Here is a 22,211-nt window from a genome sequence, read left to right as displayed (position 1 = left end):
TTCTCCCTAAAGTCGTAATAATTGAAAATTAAGAACGTACAATGCAATCACCAAATTGTCCCCTTTGAACCGAAGCAGACTGCGATTGCATAATAAACGCATCCTACTCAGAACATGAACACAGCGATGTATCCGGAACACCAACTGCTACAATGTAACATAACAAGCTGTGACAGCTCTGTAATTACCTGATACTTAAATTCTCTTTAATATTCAAGTAATTTCCATCACTACCAATAAGTCAAAAGATATCTTTAATTTGATGTTTTATTACTGTCTGTATAATAATTAAAAGAAATGTCAAGTACCCACTGATATTAAAAACCCTGGTGGTTGCCAACCTTTGAATTACAAGGATATTAATTAGAAATATTAGGTGCTAATCATCGCCATTTGCCATTACAAAACTTTTCTATTGCCTTACTTGACATTATCAGCCAATGTAGGTGTAATTAATGAATTGTGCTCGACTCCCAGAGACATCTCAGGCATTGATGTCTTAACAAGGGGCTATTCCTATATGTCAGCATACTGACAGGTGCGCCAGGCCCTTACACTTTAATAGGGCAAACACAGTTTATTATTTACCTCCTGAAGACACAGTATATGGTCTAAGGCCACGTTAACACTTAGTATGACACCAGCCGTTCTGTGACCCGGCCGTGTTACAGAACGGCCGGGATAAACTTAACTTGTATTGAATTGGGATGCGGGCGCATTTATGTGAGTCTTAATCCCAATTCACCATTGCACACAATAAAGAGTGTGTCTGGAGCCGCTCTCGCACTCTCCATTGTGTGCACTGTCAGTTCTGTGCGGCCGCTATTCGATGAATAGCAGCTGCACAAAACTGACAAGTCAGTTTTCGTTGTGGCCGCTAGGGATCCCAGCCGAAGTGTATACTATGGGCGACATGTATCATCCGGCGTACGGATGATTTTCGGCGGAAAGTGCCGATTTGCGTATTTTTTTATTCGCAAATGGCCGATTTGCGAATAAAATATTCTCATATCGGCACTTCACGCCGAGTACGCGGGGGGGCGGGGATGGTGTGTGGAGGGGGCGTTACGGGAGGCGCAGACTTAGATTCGGTGCGATTTATCATTTTTTCAGCGCAAAGATACGCCGAAAACCTACTCCACCTTTCAGGTGGCGTAGGTTTTCGGCTGTGCGCACCGACACGCAGAGGATTTATGTAGAGGCGGTCCGCCTCTACATAAATCTCCGTATGGCCGGAGATGCGGGGACATTTATAAAAAAAAAACGCCGGACTTCATAAATGTCCCCCTATGTGTATACACTCCGGTCGGGATTCCCTCTAACTGCAGTACAACGTAAATTCAGCAACAACGACTGTGATTAATAGAAAATTTGTGTTGTGTGAACGTAGCCTGATGCTGGATTTGGTCCTTACATATGATGTGAATGGAACAAAAGTAATAACAGGCTAGATTCAATAAATATACCAACAGTGAATAGAGTCAGACTGCCCTTCGTCTGGCCCATCAGAGGAAATGACTCCGACCTTCCATTCTCCATTTATACAGAGCATGTGCTCATCCATTTTAATTGCATTGTAATCTTTGTTGTTATCATTGTTGACACAGGACGTATCATTGATAAGGTATAATAGGCTATTTGTGAACCATCCCATAAGAAATAGTCCCTAGTAGCAATTGATTGTCTTCAAAGTCACCTCCGAATTGGTATGTCTTCTGCTGGAGACTTGACACCCATTATTGTCTGGAGAGCTGATTTTGCTCAAAATGGGCTGTAAAGGGTCTAGGAGAGTTCTGTCAGTATTGTTGGACCATGCAGAACCTTTTAAAAATATATTTAGGGGGAGAAAGGTATTATAGCTTGGTTCTAGTAGCGGGAAGAAAGCCCTGGATTTAACAGCAGCCTCAAACACCACTAGAATTAAGCCCTGACAACAAATCCTCCTCTACTACAGAACCCTTACAGCTGCCATATGCCTGCTCTTCTGAACAACCGCTGACTAGGTTCCAAGAATTTATTGAGTTACACTTTAGACAGATACCTTAACTGGAGAGATGAGCACAAGTCTAGTATGCTTGAGTCCTATCATTTGGCATTTGAATACTGGTAGCTGAAGTTGGATGCAGTCCTAAGGGCTGCATCCAACTTCTTCAGCCATCGGTATTCAAATGTCGCATGATCAGACTCGAGCATGCTAGACTTGTGCTCATCTCTACTTAATTGCAATACAACACCAGTCTGATTTGGTTCTTTCTCCCAAGTATCATGTTCCATTTGAAGAAGGAGGTAGGACGCCTGTTGACAAGTACAGACCATGTAAATTTCTGGAGTGGTGTCACCAAGTGCTGAAATGTGTAGTGCATAAAAACTGCCATTGTTCTTTTGACTGCAAAACCCCAAACCTCTGGCATTACAGTTAACATAAGAACTGTACCCACCTAGGAGCTTCATGGCGTGGTTTCTATGTCTGAGCACACTGTCAGGTGTCAGATGGAGTCATAAGCCACCACCACTGGGCCCTGAAGTAATGGAAATGTGGAGCGTGGAGTGACAAATCCCACTGACACATCTATCTGGTGTCTGATGGATGAGTCTGGGTTTGGTAAATGTCAAGAGACCATCACCTGCCTGCCTGTAGTGGGCCAACTGTAAAGTTTGGTGGAGGAGGGATAATGCTGTGGGGTTGTTTTTCAGGGGTCAGCCTATGGCCCTTAGTTCTAGCTAGGGTAAAATCTTAATGCTTCTACCTATCAAGAGATTTTAGATCATTTGTATGATTAATTTGTGGGAACAGTTTGGGTCTGTCCCTTTATGCAAGTTCCATAAGGACAAGGAGGCGGGAATGGTATAGTGACTGGCTGCACTCTGACCTGACCTTAACTCTATCAGACACTTTGATGAACTAGAACAGAGATTGTGAGCCAGACCGTCTGATCCAACATCAGTGTTTGACATAAAAAGTGATGATAAATGGGTAAAAAAAAAATCCACCATTCTTCCAAATCTTATAACAAGTCTTCCCAGTCATATCTGCAAGGGGGAGCAACTCCATAATAACGCCTATGGATTTAGAATGGGATGTGCTAAAAGCTCCTATAGGTGTAATACATAGGTTTCCCAATACTTTTGTCCATATAGTGTATGTCTAATGGGCTTAGTTACTTAAAAACCTTTGAAGCCAATGTCTCCCACTCTGAGGGTAATATATTACTAGTAAAAACGCCCAAACTTCTTCTCTGCGTATATAAATTACATTGAAGATGAGCTTTTAATAACATCAAGGTGATAAAAAAAGGCTGAAACCTGGATGCAAATGATCACATAGTTTGCATGGAGTTTTCAATCATTGTGTCATACAGAGAAGTAAAAGTTACCCTCTAAGAAACTCAGGCTCCATCAAGGTGAAAAAAGTATCTAATTGGATACAACGCATGGTAGTATCAGTCATATAAATGGGGCGTTTAGTGTAGTTTTACAAAGGACTGCAGATACATATATTTTTCTATTATATTTTTTTTTTCTTTTTTTTCTTCTTCACCATCCCTGTTAGAATTACTTCCAACAGTAAGCACATTACAGGGTGTTTTGCTTGTACCCCTCAGCACCACCACAGGGGAAATGAACTATTATAAATTTTTCCTAAATCCATGGGTTGTCAGTGTAATGCATGGACATGTTGGGTCCTCCGGATATTTGCTGATCCAGTCAGTCTAGTGACATATCCCATCTGGGAAAACAAGAAGTTGACAAATGGACTTTAAGTGGCCATCAGTATGTGCTATTAGAACATATGGATGTCAATGAGGGATCGACCATCCATCAGCCAGAATGAAGTACAGAACAATGAAGGACTCTGCAACCATGACATTGAATTCAGTGATAACCATGTAATACCATTGTTTGGGATTAGCTCCGGAGAACAGCCTCAAGAAATAGGGTTGTGTTATCAGTAACTAGCGTAGCCCATACACTGAGCCAAGCTGAATGTACTGTATACAGTTATTGAGAGTATCTAAACTAAGGAAAGCCACCAAAGATAACACGTTATCTCAATGAGTACTTAGCTCTGCTACATTTGTATCACTTTATTGAGTAGTAGATTAATATGCAGATTTTTACTAAGAATGAGATACTAGCTTCTTGAAGTATACAATGAACACTCCAGTCTTGTCATTCTTCTTATGTAGGAGGTGATACAATATTTCTGTGATGTTACTTTTCTCATATCATTCATTGTGACAGCTCTTTGACAGACATAACTGTCTGTGAATATGAAATACAACTGAACGTGTAAATTGCCTGATATAAGTCTCACTCCTGTAATTTATAGACTTTATATCTTATCTGGCATCTTCAACAAACGAGTGAAATTTCCTTAATGGATATAAAGAAAAAAAAATTAAAGTGGTTTGTAGCCATTGACTCAACCTAGCTGCAGCTTGCTGTTCTTCTGTAGCGTATGACAGCTCTCCGTACCCTGTTCTCTAGTGGTACAGTCTTGTCATCCAAATCACTTTTGCTATCAATGATGTTTCAAACATATAAAACTTGATTTCAGAAACATTTATTATGTAGGTGCATGTCCTTTAATATATGTGCCCCATCAGGTCATACATGCCTTAACCCTTAGAGGACCGGGACAATTTAAATTTTTGCTTTTCGTTTTTCCCTCCTTGTGCTTAAAAGGCCATAGCACTTGCATTTTTTTTTACCTAGAAACCCACATGAGCCCTTATTTTTTGCGTCACTAATTGTACTTTGCAATGACAGGCTGAATTTTTTCATAAAGGACACTTAACTTTTATTTTATCTGATGGCCTGTAAAAAATTCAAACCATTGTTAACAAATACATGTTTCTTAAAATCGCTGTATTCCTAGGCTTATAACGCTTTTATTCTTATATGTGTGGTGAACTTGAAAAAAAAAAAAAAGATTTTTTTTTATTATTTGGGGGGGGGGGGGTTGTTCGCCCTGGGGTAAAACTGACTTGTTATATATGTTCCTTAAGTTGTTCCGATTACAACGATATGTAACATGTATAACTTTTATTTGATTTGATGGCTTGTAAAAAATTAAAACCTTTTAAAGAAAATATATGTTCCTTAAAATCGCTCCATTCCCAGGCTTATAGCGCTTTTATCCTTTGGTCTATGGGTCTGTGTGAGATGTAATTTTTTGCGCCATGATGTGTTCTTTCTATCGGTACCTTGATTGCGCATATACGACTTTTTGATGGCTTTTTATTACAATTATTCTGGATTTGATGCGACCAAAAATGCGCAATTTTGCACTTTGGGATTTTTTTTGCGCTTTCGCCATTTACCTTGTGAGATCAGGAATGTGATTAATTAATAGTTCGGGCGATTACGCACGTGGCGATAGCAAACATGTTTGTTTATTTATTTATTTATTCTTATTTATAAAATGGGGAAAGAGGGGTGATTCAGACTTTTATTAGGGGAGGGGATTTTGTGTTATTAAAAATACATTTTTCTTTTACTTTACACATATACTAGAAGCTCCCCTGGGGGACTTCTAGTATATGCACTCTGATCTCTCATAGAGATCCATGCAGTATAGTTATACTGCATGAATCTATGAGATCGGTGTTCTATTGCTTTTGGCTGCTGCAGCCAAAAGCAATAGAATGCCGAGCTGGGATCAGCGCCATTACGGCGCATACCCCAGCCCGCGATGGATGCGGGGATCGCCCCCCCGCAATCGCGCCGCGGGGGGGGGGGGCAATCCCATCACTAGACCACCAGGTATTGAGATGAGCAAGTATTTAGAAGCAGCTGTCAACTTTGACAGCTGCTTCTAAGTACTTAATTAGCGGGCACAGCGATCGGACCGTGCCCGCTAATAGCCGCGATCCCGGGCTACATGCGGCACCCGGGATCGCGGCAGTTCAGAGGCCCCCCTCTGAACTCCCATAGCGGCACGAGGAAGTTCAGTAACGTCCTGGTGCAGCTATGGGTTAATAATAACACTTTATTTTTTACTTTTACACGTATATTAGAAGCCCCCCTGGGGTTAGGGTTATTCCCCCTGTGGGACTTCTAGTATAAGTGCACTGATCTATCATTGAGATCTATTCTGCATAGATATGCAGCATAGATCGATGAGATAGGCACTTTGATTGCTTCCGGCTGCTGCAACGTCCCGGAGGAGCGATCCACCCCACTAGACACCAGGAACGGCTGCATCAAGTAATCGGATGCAGCTGTCAACTTTGACAGCTGCATCAGATTACTTTATTAGCAGGCACGATGCTCGGCACCCGGGACCGCGGTGGTTCAGAGCGCGGCCCCGCACTGAACACATGTAGGCAGCCCTGGACGTACAGGTATGTCCAGGGTCGCCTAAGGGTTAAAGGGATTATCCAGCAAAAATCTTTTTCTTTCAAATCAACTGGTTTCAAAAAGTTATATAGATTTGTATTTTACTTCTATTTAAAAATCTCAAGTCTTCCCATACTTCTCAGCTGCTGTATGTCCTGCAGGAAGTGGTGTATTCTTTCCAGTCTCTGCTGACATCTCTGTCTGAGACAGGAACTGTCTCCCCATAGAAAACCCCCATAGAAAAATCCCCATAGAAAACCTCCCCTGCTCTGGACAGTTGCTGTCACAGACAGAGATGTCTGCAGAGAGCACTGTGTCAGACTAAAACGAAAACAATATTTTAGGCAGGACATACAGCAGCTGATAAGTATGGGAAGACTTGAGATTTTTAAATAGAAGTAAATTACAAATCTACATAACTTTCTGACACCAGTTGATTTGACAGAAAAATATTTTAACTGGATAACCCCTTTAAGCATGTAAACACTACAAACCTGACAATCCTTTTTAGAGTATTATGCACAATAAAATAACTTACAATGTTTGTAAAAAAAAATTGGGAAAACAAGCTCAGGGGGAGGTATAACTACTATATATTTTGATTCCATAGACACAACAGCATACAGATGGAAATAGAAGTACTTTATAAGCTTCCTGGAGGGATCTGATAGGTGAGGATGTCTGCTACAACAGCACAGACCACACATATAGCCATGTAATTTCCTGGTGGTATGAGTGCTGGTCACATGACCCTGCTACAGTAAGGAAGTGTATGGCTGTAACTGTGCTGACATGAAACAGGTGGTGCTGTAGGACTAGTAATGGTCAAACAAACAAACCTGCAGAGCTTAGTATAGGTGACTGAAACTACAACATACAATTTTTAAATGGGTTATCCAGGATTAGAAAAAAAACAAAAAAAACCCTTTCTTTTGGAAACAGCATGACTCTTGTCTCGAGTTTGGGTAGAGTTTTGCACTTAGGCTTATTCACTTCAATAGAACTGAGTTGCCAAACCACAACCAAACTGGAAACAAGAGTGGTGTTGTTTCTTAAAGAAAGTGTTTTTCTAAGAAAATGTATCATTTGGAAACAGTAGGATTTTTTTTTGGCACGCAATGATAATACATTGCCAGCCATAACATGCACCACAATTATGAACAATAATTGTAATTATTTTTTATGTACACTATGGGGAAGCCATTTGAGTTTTTTGTATACCTGTGAGAGATAGCAAACCACATAGACATTGGAAACAATAGACTGAAGCACACCCTATTCACTTTTTTTAAGCATGCTCTGTGACCTGTGCAAAAGTCATTCCACAGAGAGGGAGGGCTAGCTCTGAACATCAACTATTGTGAATGGTGTGTTACATCAACTTTCATGGTAAAACTGTCTATGACTATAATATGGACACTGCTGGAAAGTGATTTGCACAGATCTAGAGGTGTCAGCTTAGTTTTAGGTTTGTGAGGGTAAAAAACTAATTGACTAACTGTGTGCTTTATTTCTATAGTTCTATCACCTTTTTTCACTCTTTTGCGAGAACCTGTGACTGTCTATGACACTCATTAGGTGCCACAGTGACCGGTCTACCAGCAGATGTTGGGTGATATGGCGAGTCTCATCAATGGTCACATGCTCTCCTGAGAGATGAACTATAGACTGAATATATGGGAATAAAGTAGACAGTCTGATTTTTTTTAACCTCACCGTCCTTGAACTATTACCACACTTCTTTAATTGGTAATTATTTTTTCTTACCTGCCATGTTATACAGATCCATTGTTGGCCCATAGGGTACCTTCATATTCTGTCCGTTTTATATAGAGGCACACAACTTATTTTTCTCACTGGTTATATGAAAATCCACTTGGAAAAAAAATGGGGATATTTTACCGCTGAGATTGTATTCTGGTTGTCACACTGATGTTCAAATGGATATATTTAGATACTGCGCAAAAGGCTATTAAACACCTGACATCTATAAGCTTTTATTCACATCCATTTCATATCTAGGTATTTTTCTCCAATTTAACTATATCAATAGATGCGCTTCCACTTCCGCTGTGTGTTGTTTCCAGCATTCCTGCAGCAACAAGATATATTTTTTCATTAATTTCCATAACTAAATGACCCGATGTCAGGGTCTGATTTCGGTTTATGTTAGCGCCTATGATATATTTTAGTACTGTGAAGTCTATTTGTCCTGTACTGTATAATATGTTGTTATGACTTGATGGAACCCATTCATAGATTAAATTACACAGTACAGATCTGTCTGTACCTGAAAGGCATTCTCAAACACACAGAGAGAACCTTGAAGGTTCACAAGCTTTGTACACTGTAATTTACCAACACGCTTCACTTAGAGATCTATTGTTGGTCAATAAAATGTCATATCCGACAATAAGAAAGCTGTCTGTCAGTGCAGAAATCCCTGAAAATAGGGTCATTTATTTCTTGTATCAGTGCTCTGTTGCCTTAAAGGTGCAGTAATTCCAAAATATACCTTGGTTATATGTAATATTTTGAATATCCTTATGATAGTCAGGGCTCTGTCTTTTCTGATACACAGCATCTCTGTTGTATAGACACAAAGCTATACAATAAAATTCTAGCTGCTTATTCCACCACTAGAGGGAGCTTAGGAACTTACTGCATACAGTTTATGTATTGCATGCAATTAAACAGCATTAGTCAGTAAGCTTGTGGTAAATAGGGGCTTTCATTGGTGGATTACAGCTGGGACACAACACTTGATTGTAGATTATTTGGTAAATATATGAGTCTCAAATGTTCTTAAAGGAGAAGTCCCACTAAATAAAAAAGGCAAAAAAACAGAGAGGTGCAAGAAAATAATAAACAAAGTAAACTTACCTATCCTATTGCCCCATAGTGCTGCTCCCGGGTCCAACTGCAAGCCGAAGGTGTCCTTCAACTCTTCCAACTGCAACGCCACCCCCCCCCCCCCCCCCCACACCCCCCCGGTTAAGTGATTGCCTGCTCAGCCAATCAGTGACTGCAACGGGACACCACCCCAGCAGGGGCGGATTAACTTTACCATAGGCCCCAGGCTGTTCACCAGGCCTGGGCCCCCCCACCCCGCTGTAACTATGGCAGCACTAGCCTGGCGTTCATAGTACAGGACAGATAATGTCATGATGTCCTGGTTTGTGCAAAATTGCCATTAAAAAACAGTGATTTTTTGCAAATCATGGCAGAAGTGCACCAGGAGACAGTGCACCACTGAAAGTATAAGTCTTTTTGGGTGGTCATGGGCCCCCCAGGAGCTCAGGGCCCCGGGCTGCCACCCGAACATTAAGCTGTTTCTAAATGTTTGTTTCATTTGTTTTACATGTTATTCAGAATAAAATAAAAAAGGAAATCACTATTTTTGGGGTGTGGAATCAATTGTCTGCATTTCATTGATTTCCTATGCTCGTAATCCAAGGCATATATATATATATATATATATATATATATATATATATATATATATATATATATTTTTTTTTATTTTTTTTTCCTTTTTTTTTTTACCAGAGCAAATTGCCCATTTCAGAAAAGCAATATGAGTTACAATTAATATTGTTTTCCCCCTCACTACTTCTGTTTATGATATTACATGATAGCCACCAAAAGATCACAGCACTGAATTTATTTCCAAATGCTTTAAACCTTCCCTTAGGAGAGAACTGGCAGCTGAAATGCTCACTTAATGCAGATATACATCCATATCATGGCGAATAAAATGTCATCATCTCTGGGGGAGATATTGCAGGCATACATCTGTAATAAACCATTCTGCTAGAGCACTTTAAATAGTTTATTCATTTGTCGGATTCTCATAACTATATGTTTATGTGTCCTTTTGCCTGATTTACATCACAAATACTTCTGCAGAATTCCAGTAATGTTACAGAAACACATGCATATTGTATAGGCCTGGTGGTAGTTTCCCAGACATATGTGCGGCACTGAATTACACTGAAGAAATTACATCTATCTGGTTGTTCTCACAGAATGAATCTGGGCGCATTCGAGATTTAAAGGAAAAATATTCCAAATTGAACTTTTGTATATGTTTATACATAATTATAAAGAGGCTCTAAGGGCTAATACACAGGGCTGTATTACTGATCTATGTTAAAGGGATCTGTGTTATGTAATACAATTCTATGGATCCAGACTCTATCTCCAGACATCTACCGCCCCATCTCTCAGAAGGGGAAGGGGGGGGGGGGGGGTGTCAGCATCAGGGAGCAGAAGACTTTAGCCATTTTCTGATTCCCAAACAATCTTTTTATTAATATAAATGAAATAAAAACAATAAATGAAAATAAAATAATAATAATAATAATAATAATAATAATAATAATAATAATAATAATAATCAAATGAAAATAAAATAATAAGGGCTAACAGGCTTTTTTGTGAATCATCCTATAATTAATTAACCCAAGTTGATTGGCTCAAAGGTAAAGTCCAAATGAGGTAACTTCTGCCACTTTGGGCCCTAGTATTGTGTCAAAACCAGGGTCTTCTGGAAGATCTTCTGGTACTATATTAGGCCAGTTAGGCCAGTTCATTCCTGCATAATGATAAGGCTGGGCTCTGACTAGTCGTTTCTCTGAAAAAGCTAAAAAACAAAAAAAATGTTGGTATTTTTCATGCTGTAAATTTTTTTCAGCACAGTGCCAGCCTGTTCAGTCTAGGGCACTTTCATCAGCACTATGTCATGGTATAGCAGGGAGGAGTATGTGCTCTGCTATGATTGTCCTCAGAAGTTTGGGAAAGGAAGTCCCCCTGTGAGTACTGCTGGCAAACAGGCTGGCTCTAATCTTACCCCCCTGAGAGAATGAGAAATAGCTGTGCACTATTGGGAGATGGGGGTTAATGTGACCAGGCCATGCAGGTTGTTTAAAAATAACTGAAACCACAGGTAGACATTTACTGTTAAATAATATTCAAAGAAAGAGTTTTACTTTAAATGAAAGAGAAAAATAACACGACATGTGTCAGTGTCAGGTATGGCAAAAGGCAGTCAGACAGGACACAGATAGTGAGCCCTAGCTGAACCCGCCCACTGTCCCTGCTTACGTGCCACGGACAGCCCTAGGCGGCTGCGGACAACCACAATGGCAGTCCCTACACTGATAAAGTGTAACACAGAACAGTGACAGACAAAACAAACACAATGAGCCAGAGTAGACAATCCGGGTCAGCAACTTCGGGCGGCAAAAGTACACAATGAAGATCAAAAAAAGTAGTCAAAGTCAGGCGGTAAGGTCAGGCCAGGCTGCAAAACAGGGAAGTCAGGAAACAAAGCCAAAAGGTCAGAAATACACAGACAATAGCAGAGTATAAATCAATAGCCGGCTTCTAACTGCTGGAGTGTCAGGCTTTTATAATAGACCAGGATCCCAGTCCATAACCTCATTGGATCGGCCGCATGAATCCACCTGCTCAAGTAAACCCTGGCTGGCAGAGTCATCTGTCAGTCAAGAGAACACAATACTGAGCAGCTGAAGGCAGGGCTGGCGTCAGCACAGGGCTTACCCGGGCAAGTGCCGGGGCCCACAGCACCTCTAGGGGCCCAGGGAGGGAAAGGTACCCGATGTTCTAATGTTCAGCCCGCAAACTGTAGTACAGGGCGAGCACTGACCATTAGAAGACACAGGAGATGGATCAGGACCTGTCAGCATCCTGCACAGGGAGAGGAAAAAAAGAGTGAAGGACCTGATCACATGACCTAAAGGTCCTCAGCCTTACAGTGTGGAGAGCAGTTCAACAGAAAGGAAGAGGTAGAAGACTGAGCTGTAAGTGCTGAGTGTCAGTGTCTGAGTGTTTCAGTCAGTGTCAGCATAAATAATGTGTGTTTGTGTATGTCAGTGGTGCCTGAAGTGATTGTGCATAGTGTGTGGATGATGATTACATAGTGGATGGATGAGGGGCCCCTCTGAGGCTCTGTCACCCGAGGGCCCGCAAAAATCTGGAGCCGAACCTGGCTGAAGGAATCCGGAGTAGCAAAGAATCTAGCAGCAAAGTAAGGGCCCTATTACACCAACAGATTATCTGACAGATTTTGGTGAGCCAAAGCCAGGAATGGACTATAAACAGAGAACAGGTCGTAAAGGAAAGACTGAGACTTCTCCTCTTTTCAAATCCATTCCTGGCTTTGGCTCACCAAAATCTGTCAGATAATCTGTTGGTGTAATAGGGCCCTAACTTCTTCACTGCCAGAACCCTGACGGACAAAGCGGGTGGGGCTGAACAAGACAGATCCCTGTTCAGACCAGGTTCAGAAATCAGCGCCTTCTCTGCTGCACAGCGAGCTGAACTGGCGAGTGAAAAGGCACAATCCTGACAACATGTGGCTACTCCCCCAGTGTAACATTTTTTAGCTTTTCCTATACTCCCAGTAAATGCAATTTTAAGAAGTTTGGTTTTTCTACAGTTTTATTATATCGGAGCCTGGCCTCCCTCCTGACAGGCATATTAATCCTGTCTTTCACTCTCCCACTGTTTATATTATGATTCCATATTAAACTTTTATTTAGCTTTCCAATGTTAATATTCTTCTCTCCCCTCCATGTTACTACTCCCCCCAGTCTCAGCTGACACCATTTCACGACAATGTTTTGTGTTCAGCTGCAGGAACTTTTTCTTTAGATGTTTTTGGACATAGTACTAGCAGAGGAAAAAGGGAGGATAAGTATTGTGGTACTTATCGAAATGAGCAAACCTTGAGCCCGCTCGGGTTTGTCTGAACCAATGCGCTCTGCATTTGAATAACAGTGGCTGAAGAAGTTGGATGCAGCCCTAGGGAGCCCTGGGAAACATACATACAACCTATGGCTTTAAGGCTGCATCCAACTAATTCAGCCACCAGAGTACCAAGCCTGAGTACCAATTGCACATTTATTTCTAATCTGTTTCTATTTTCTGGCTATGTTCACACTACGTATATGTCCGGCCACGAAAAATATTTTGCGGCCGGAATTTACGCAAGTTGCGTCCGGCTACGTACGGTCCGCGAACTTACACCCGCAAGCTACGTACGCTTCCCGAGCGGCATACGTAGCGATCTGACAGCGGTCTTTTACTTGGAAATCTTCTCCTAGTCCTGGACACCCCACAGAACCTTTTGGATCGGCACAAAAAGCTTTAAAAATGAAGAAATCACCAGTACTTACGGGACCGCATGTAACGCTACGGGCGTAAGTTACAGCATTTCCGTCCCGAAACAATGGTCTGGTTCATTTTTTACGGCGCCGCATACGATCCGGGCGTAAGTTCGTACATAGTGTGAACTGTGCGGCCGTAGATCGTATACTTTCCATTTTACAGAAACTACATAAATCTCCGGCCACTTATTCACGGAGCGCGCTACGGCCGGAAACTTACGTAGTGTGAACGTAGCCTCAGGCTGTATTTTTTTTAATTAAAATTTTCTTGAACATTATTATAGGGCAGCCATCTTGCCTGAGGTATTTTCACAACATTTAGAAATATGTTTCACAGCAAATCCTATAGACCACAGGCTACAATAGACAGGACCTGTCCCATTCAGATGAATGAATGTACTCACTGACCTTTTTAGAGGTCATTCTACAGAAGAAGGGGGGCTGAGTTGTGAGCAACAGCTGTTGTGGATACCTCTGTCATTAATACTGGTGTCACCTGTCACTGTACTACTGTCTGTGTTGATAAAGAGGACACTGCTGGGAAATTATCTCTGTACAGAACAGGAAGTCTCAGCTTAATTACCAGATTTCAGGATCATTTTAAAATGTAGATAGTAAAATGGAAAATTAGAGAAACATCATCAACTACGTAATAATGTACCAATTTACAGGCTATATCAAGGATTACATACCATCGGAGGTGTGCCGCCCCGCTGAATCAATTGCCGGGGTCCATTCTCTAATCGTCCCATTCACGCTATTTTCACCTATGACGCATACCTCCTCTTCTCCTCAGTTCCCCACTCCGGTCTCCTCCCGTTCGGCCTGTTAGTGCGGTCCCATCTCACCTCGTCATCAGAGCGGTCATGAGTGGAGGAGGATGGAGGTGGGACTGAGGAGAACTACCCTTCCTGGGCTCACCTCCTGTGCACAACTGACCAGCTTTTTTATATAGCTATGCATGGGAAAATAATGCGAATGGGATGACCGATTAGAAAATGGACTGTGGCAGCTGATTCAGAGCGGCGGCGTGCAACCGATGGTATGTAACACTTCATATAGCCTGTGCTAAATTCGCTTTAACGTAAAAACCTGAGTTAAACTCATATGTCAACAAAACTGTCACCGCTGCTTAAGAAAAAAAATTAAAAATAAGGAGAGAGCAGAAGGAAGAAGGAGGAACTTTACCTGACCTATGATTAGTCAGACTCGGCCAAAGGACAAAAATGGCATTGGTCCAGGGATAAAGCAGTCGGATTATCTTACATTAATTGCCAATATTATAGTATTTTTGTGTGCCAAAAAGAACTGGCTTAAAATGACAAGAAGAGGCTCGACTGTGCTTGTCTCTATTCTATTTAATACCTGTCAAAACTTCTGCTTGTTTCTCAAATAGGAAGTAGTTGTTTGACAGCAACCATTTCCAGTCATGTTAGCTCTCATAGGACTACTATGAGCCAGAGCGTCCCCCCCTACCTCTCTCAGTTCTTCACACTCAGGGAACCCTTCACCTCCTATCCCACTCTCTATATATCTGTGAAGTGTGAAACATGATCTGTTACCAGTGACCAAATGTTTATTTACTCCTTAGGGAAGTATCAGCCAGACCTTGGTTGTGAAGATTCATTGTAACATAAGATTGCACCAAAGAAGTTTCCTATTATATGACAAAAACATGAGAACGCTCAGCTGAGGCTGCATTATACTGCGAATGTCCAGATAATAGGACACATCTTCCAGAATGAATCGGGTTATTTTTATAAGTGACAACTTTTCTTGGCCTCTTTTTAAATGGTAACTGCAATTTCCAGTGAAAAATGTGCATTTCTCTGCTTATCAGGTATCTTTCTTCCTCTCCCATCTTAACTTATCATTCACCAAGAAAAACTGTGAGATTAGCTGTGAGATAAAACATATTTTTAGCTGAATGAGGAAATAGGATACATAATGCCTATAGAAATCTATAGAGAACATACTGCCCATAGAAGTTAGTGTTGTATCTTTCTCTAGTGTCTGAGTCACAGTTTACACTTCTCACTACTGCTTTATAATGTCCTTCATGGGTATGATACTTCAGAGAATGTGCTATTGAGATACAAAGTCGTTCTTTTACTGTGTATGCAGTGTATAGGAGCCTTAATAGCAGCTAGTCTTCACTAGGCGAATGACAATTGAGAATAAGAGATGCTTACAAAGGGGAAGAAAGCCATTATACAGTGGTACCTTGGTTTAAGAGTAACTTGGATTAAGAGCATTTTAACTTGGTTTAAGAGCTCTGGGTGGGAGTGGGGGAGGGGCATGGTCTGCATAGCGGGGTCTACAGCACTGTTCTCTGACCCAGGAAGCCTCCCTCACCTTCCAAATCATGGCAGATACAGGCTGGAGTTTGCATCAGGGGACAGGACTGAGGAGGTAATCTCTTTATACCTGAAACCCTTCTCTTCCCGGACAGAGAGTGCTGCTATACTGTGCCCACATACGTCCTGCTCATTGCTTCATGCTCCCTGCAGTTTCTGTCAGCCCTTGTGTTTCCCATCTTCTCCATTCCTGCTATAATATGCCTGCACTTACACTCAGCTATACACACTGCTGCTATAATCTGCCTTCACTTACATTTAGTCATTCACACTGCTGTATAGAGAAGTCTCTGACACTGTCCTCCTGCACAGCTCTGTGATTCTTACTTCCTGATTGGTCCATGCTGAACACACACCCCTTCCCCATTGCTGTCATGTGACCACACAGACCTCTGTTAGCAGCCCTGCTTCTCTATTCTAGCCTGTTGTACTGCACAACTGTATTACAGTGATCTGCAGTTCCATCCTGTATCTACAAACTGCGGCTGTTTTTCCTGGTTTATGAACTATACATTATACTCCAGATTCTGATTGCTATACTTTACAGTAACATAATATGACATATTCAGCTGTTCCTGAATGTTTGTTTCATTTGTATTACATGTTATTCAGAATAGAAAAATCATTATTTTTAGGGTGGGGAACCAATTTTCTGCATTTCAATCATTTCTTATGGGAAAAAATGTGCTTTGATTTAAGAATTATGCTCCTAATCAAATGCACCACTATATATATATATATATATAATATATATATATATATATATATATATATATATATATATATATATATATATATATATATATAATAAAATCTAACCTACAATGATTGGTGGCCTCCTGTGTGCATCAGGGCCACTGGAACCAAAGTTACCTGAAGGCGCAGCTATACTTTAAATGAGTATTCCAGCAATGAACCCATTTTTTTCAATGGATTGGAGTTTCTTTCAAATAAAAATACTCACCTGCCACATTTCCTGCAGCTACTGTTCCAATGGCTCCTAGTACCTGCTACTCACCACTGCTCAATAATTGTCTGCAGCAGTGACAGAGCAGTGACACCTCAGCTTGTGAGTGGAAGAGTGAGAGTTTTCTAAAAGGTTACATGCCAGAGGAAACAGGAAGCGGCAGGGACTAGCAGTCATCTGACTGGCTGCATGGGATTGTGGCAGGTGAGTATGCCTTCTTTTTATTTTCATAGCATTACGCTGCTTTTGTCTTGTTGAAATCCCCCTTAAATATTCACGCTACTGTATTGACATGCTGTGTCAGTGCAGTAGTGCAAATATATAAACAGCACCGAGCATCGAACTAGATTGAGCACCCCAATGCTTAATCAAGCACTATGCTCGACCGAGCATGCTCGCTCAACACTAGCAGGTTTGCACCTAGCAGTTTGTACCTTTGCAAAGTCTGTTCACAGTGTCAAAGTCACTCAGACACTTACTTACTTTTCTTCCTCCAGTAACTTCTACAACTGAATATTCATTGGCTGCCAGTTTAGCCACTAGGGATCTCACACTAATGGCCAATTCTAAAAAGAAAATCCAACTCTGCTACATCCATATCTTAAAACAACCCCATGTAAGTCACTTCCCTCCTAAACAGGTAAAAACATTCTCGCCCTGAGCAGTGGGTAGTGACTAAATCCTAGATGAGTTCCTGAATTAAGTTATGAAATATTTGCTGAAAGAAAACTGCTCCACTGACAATAAAACAATGACATGGTGCAGATAGCATGTTCTGAGTGAGATCTTGATACGGCATTTTCTACTCATTAGGGACTTGAACATCAAATATCTTGAGCTGCATCACAAGCAAACAGGCCGACTCACTCCAGCACCCTTGCAAACACTCTTATCTGTTAAATTGCTTTGAGACAACATTATTATGTGTCCTTGACCATATCTGAAATGTGTTTGTCTTGGCTTCTTGAGAAGATTGGCAGCTTTACTTTGTGACTTTTAAAGGACCACTAAACTTAAAAAAAGAATACAAAAAAGCAGCAGCATTCTGGGAGCTGGAAGGTATATGTGAACACTGAATATATGTTTTTTCTCAATAGCATTACTGCCATATATACAATATGTATACATTGAGACTTATAGCTCCCTTTTTAATCAAATCGAGCGAGCTTACCTGCCATGTATCAAATGCTCTTAGACAATTTGACTACTAAGAAGCATGGAAAATATGCTGTAACAATAATGCTATTTAAAATATCCATATATTCAGTGTTTGCTTGTATCGGATGCATTATGTTTTCTGTTTGTTTTGCATTACAGTCATGGGAGACTCTGCTTTGTATTTTGTATTAACCTTTAGGCTGGGTTCACACTACGTATATTTCAGTCAGTATTGTGGTCCTCATATTGCAACCAAAACCAGAAGTGGATTAAAAACACAGAAAGGATCTGTTCACACAATGTTGAAATTGAGTGGATGGCCGCCATATAACAGTAAATAACTGACATTATTTCAATATAACAGCCGTTGTTCTAAAATAACAGCAAATATTTGCCATTAAATGGCGGCCATCCACTCAATTTCAACATTGTGTGAACAGAGCTTTTCTGTGTTTTGAATCCACTCCTGGTTTTGGTTGCAATATGAGGACCACAATAGTGACTGAAATATACATATACTAACTGAAATATATGTAGTGTGAACCCAACTTCAAACTGTTTCAGGGTTCCCAGCATCATCATTCATTATGATGCCAGAAGATCCAAAACTATTTAAATACTAATTCTAATTTTTGTATACTTGGCTTACACATCCCATCAAGGGCCGAAATATACAAACATTAGAACAAAAAGTATTAATAGGTTTCTGCAAGACACATTAGAACTCCAGCGGCATGCAGTGATTTGCCGGCATACCACCAGAGTTCCAATGTTTTGCAGTAAGATTAAATTTTTTACTCTTATTTTTGTATACAGTGGCACTTTGGTTTAAGAGTAACTTGGTTTAAGAGCTCACAGTTTTTCAAAATTGTGACTTGGTTTAAGAGCATTGCTTTGGTGTAAGAGCTCCCTGTACTGGGTGGGAGCGCGATTGGAGGAGGGGTATGGTCTGCATAGCGGGGTCTACAGCCCTGTACTCTGACCCAGGAAGTCTCCATCACCTTCCAAATCATAGCAGATCCACTTCAGGCTGGGGCTTGCATCTAAGGACCTGTGGAGGTAATCTCTCCATAGCTGTAACCCCTCTCTCATCAGACAGAGATTTCCACATGCAATCTGTACTGCTCATTCCTTCATGCTCCCTGCAGTCTCTGTCAGCCCTTGTGTTTCCCATCCTCTCTATTACTGTACAGTAATTTATAATATCACATATTCTGCTGTTTCTGAATGTTTGTTTCATTAGTTTTACATGTTATTCAGAATAATAAAGCATTATTCTTGGATTGTAGAACCAATTGTCTGCATTTCTTTGATTTCTTATGGTAAAATTTGCTTTGGTTTAAGAGTGGATTGGGATTACAAGCACGGTCACAGAACGAATTATGCTCGTAATCCAAGGCACCACTGTATTTCATTTACACATCCCTTTAAGGGATGAAATACACAAAAATTAGAATAAAAAAATGCTTTATGTTAATCAGGCACCTAGCAGGGGCACCCAGTTAAGTGCTTACGTCTCCCATTGATTTAATTGGGGTTCATTATTTGAGTCCAGCACTCAAGCATTGAAAAATACTCGACTTTCCGACATGATTACCCGTTTTTTATTTTTTCCTGTCCTACCCCTTACTCTATGCCTTGTCTTTGTCTTGTCTTTACCTTGTATTCCCCTGTTATGGTGTTATTGATCATTTATAATTAACACCTAAGCGTGGTTTGTGCATACCATGCAGCGTTGATTTTTTTTTTGTGACTAATTTTTTTGAGATTTTTCAAAGTTTCAAAGGTACATAGTAAAGCACTCAAACCAAGTGGCCACAACCGGCCTTTTAACATAAACATAATACAACGAACAAGATGCACAACAAAATGCAAACAACCTAATAACTCAGGCAGCCCGGCATTATTCATATAGTTGACAAGGTAGGAATCCTAATAATGTCCTTCACATGTTTCAGTAATATTATCATATAGTAATGGAGGATATTTTTTCATGTGCAGTCATAGTATTTTCATAAACTTTGAATTCTACATTGGGGTATAGGGATATGGGGATATAGGGTTATAAGGATTATAAGGATGGAGTGCACATTCTCAGAGGGAATCTGTATAAGTCTTCCATTTACTCCAGTTCTCCTCCACATTTCTTACCCTCTCCGTTCTTATGGCAATGGAAAGTTCCATAGTATAATTAAAGCTTAGAGTAGCCCTAATCTCAGAGTCCGTAGGTACCTCTACTGACTTCCATCGTCTAGCTATGGCGGTTCTAGCGGCCATAAGTACATGCACTAGGATTGTTAAGTCAGAAATGGGAAGGTCATCTTCATCCAAGGACAGGAGTGCTAGACCCGGGCCCCATTTCAGGGGATACATCAAGATTTTTTCTAGGAGGGCGTGGATTGTATTCCAGAATTTTGTTATTTGTGGGCAGTCCCACCAGAAGTGTATTAGGTTGCCCACACACTTCCAACATCTCCAACAGAGTGTTGATTTTATTTCAATAGTTTGCAGATGTGCCACAGTTCCATTGTATATGCTATACCTATTACGGATATATGTCTGAGGCCACCTCGCATTGTGTTAACCTCTCCAGGTTCACTTTATTCAAGACAGTTCACGTTGATTGTTATACTCGACTTAAGTAACAAACACTCCAGGATTTAGTGCTCGCTCTAGTACCTACCAGAAGTGATGCAAGGAAAGACCACTGGTGCACTTGTCTATTACCTAGGGGGGTGATAAAAGGGTGACATTTATGTAGATGTTGACTTGACACATGCCACCTACCTTAACATTGTTGCAAACCCTTTCGTTTAGAGTGTTGAATTGGCTTCTAAAACTCTTGAGGATGGGAAAGGAGGTGCATAATGTAAGAATCTGCTGTTCTTAATCCACCGAAAATCAGGTCTCTTACATCTGTGCACTTTGTGACCCTTGTTTATATACACTATGTAGTATCATTGCAATGTCTATTATCTCCAGTAACCTATAAGTACACCAATTTATATACTAAGGCAGAAGAGATGAACTTGTTGAATTGTTTAGATAACATTTGATCTCAAACCACAAATGTGCAAAACCGACAAGCCCTAACCCTGCTCTGTGTTATCTATATATTAAGGAAATCCAGCAGTTTCAAGCACAGGCCTTGAACATCCTTTAAGTGGTCTATGGGGGTAGTTTCTCATGGTTCAGTAATCTTGTGGTTGACCTCTGTAATATGACCTTCTTTACCTTGTGTCTGATTAATTACTGGTGTCATTGACTTGGTGAACCGTAGTGTTGCGGACTGTGTTCTGCACTGGCTCAGGTTTTCTATCTGGGTACAGTGTAAAGTGTTATATTATAATCTACTAAGCAGCATACGCTCTTAGTTTAAGGCTGTGAAATGACTTTATTTTTTCCAGTTACCATGGGATAGAGCTTGATCATTGAAATGATCTGCCGGCTATTAGGAGACATTGAATGAATACAGTTGACGTGTGTCATCTGCTTTCGACATTTCAAAGCCTATCATTGGCAAATTGATCATTCATAATTTTCTTAAGGGTTAAGGTTGTAAACATTGTTATACTGAGTAGACATATTTGATTAATTTTATATTATATGCTTAGAAATGACTTTGGCTATGCTACCTATGTGTATGATAGGACTGTCCCTTTAAAGCGATCTTTTTTTTTTTTGGCCTTTCCTTCGAAAAAGTTATCAATTTTTGATCCCCTGAAGTAAATGTAATGAGTTGCAATACATTATGGAGCCACTATCCAGTGTACAGAGCTGTGCCTAGTATAAAGAGGCCACAGCATTTACAAGTGTGCCACTCTACCTTTAAACAGTTAATCGGCAATGGCCCCAAGACTCGGACCCTCACTGATCTCATTATATTGATGGCCAATAATAATAATAATAATAATAATAATAATAATAATAATAAAATCCTGAAAATACCTAATTAAGCATTTTCAAATGTGCAAACACAGATATACAGTATGTAAACATATTTTTTTTTACCTATCACTCATTTCCACAGAAAAATGGAAACAACCGATGGTAATAAGTAAAAGCAGATGATATTAGCCATTTATGTAGTATTCATGGACAGTATATAAACTACCAGTTCTGTATGAATGCATTCATTTTTTATTGGTGAACAAGGTCATTATACAGGTGCCTCAGCTCTAATCTATCTTTTTT

The 22,211-nt window shown here is 40.4% G+C and overlaps 1 protein-coding gene across 1 annotated transcript in view; it reads left to right on the top strand.

The window, feature by feature from the left end:
- Window positions 1–22,211, top strand: part of TAFA1 (TAFA chemokine like family member 1) — a 312,201-nt gene that overhangs the window by 151,545 nt on the left and 138,445 nt on the right. The window lies entirely within an intron of this gene.

Source organism: Dendropsophus ebraccatus, chromosome 4 (genome assembly GCF_027789765.1).
Source record: "Dendropsophus ebraccatus isolate aDenEbr1 chromosome 4, aDenEbr1.pat, whole genome shotgun sequence".
NCBI classification, from domain to species: Eukaryota; Metazoa; Chordata; class Amphibia; order Anura; family Hylidae; genus Dendropsophus; species Dendropsophus ebraccatus.
Note: the sequence above shows the minus strand (reverse complement) of the source record. Positions and strands in the feature narration are given on the sequence as shown.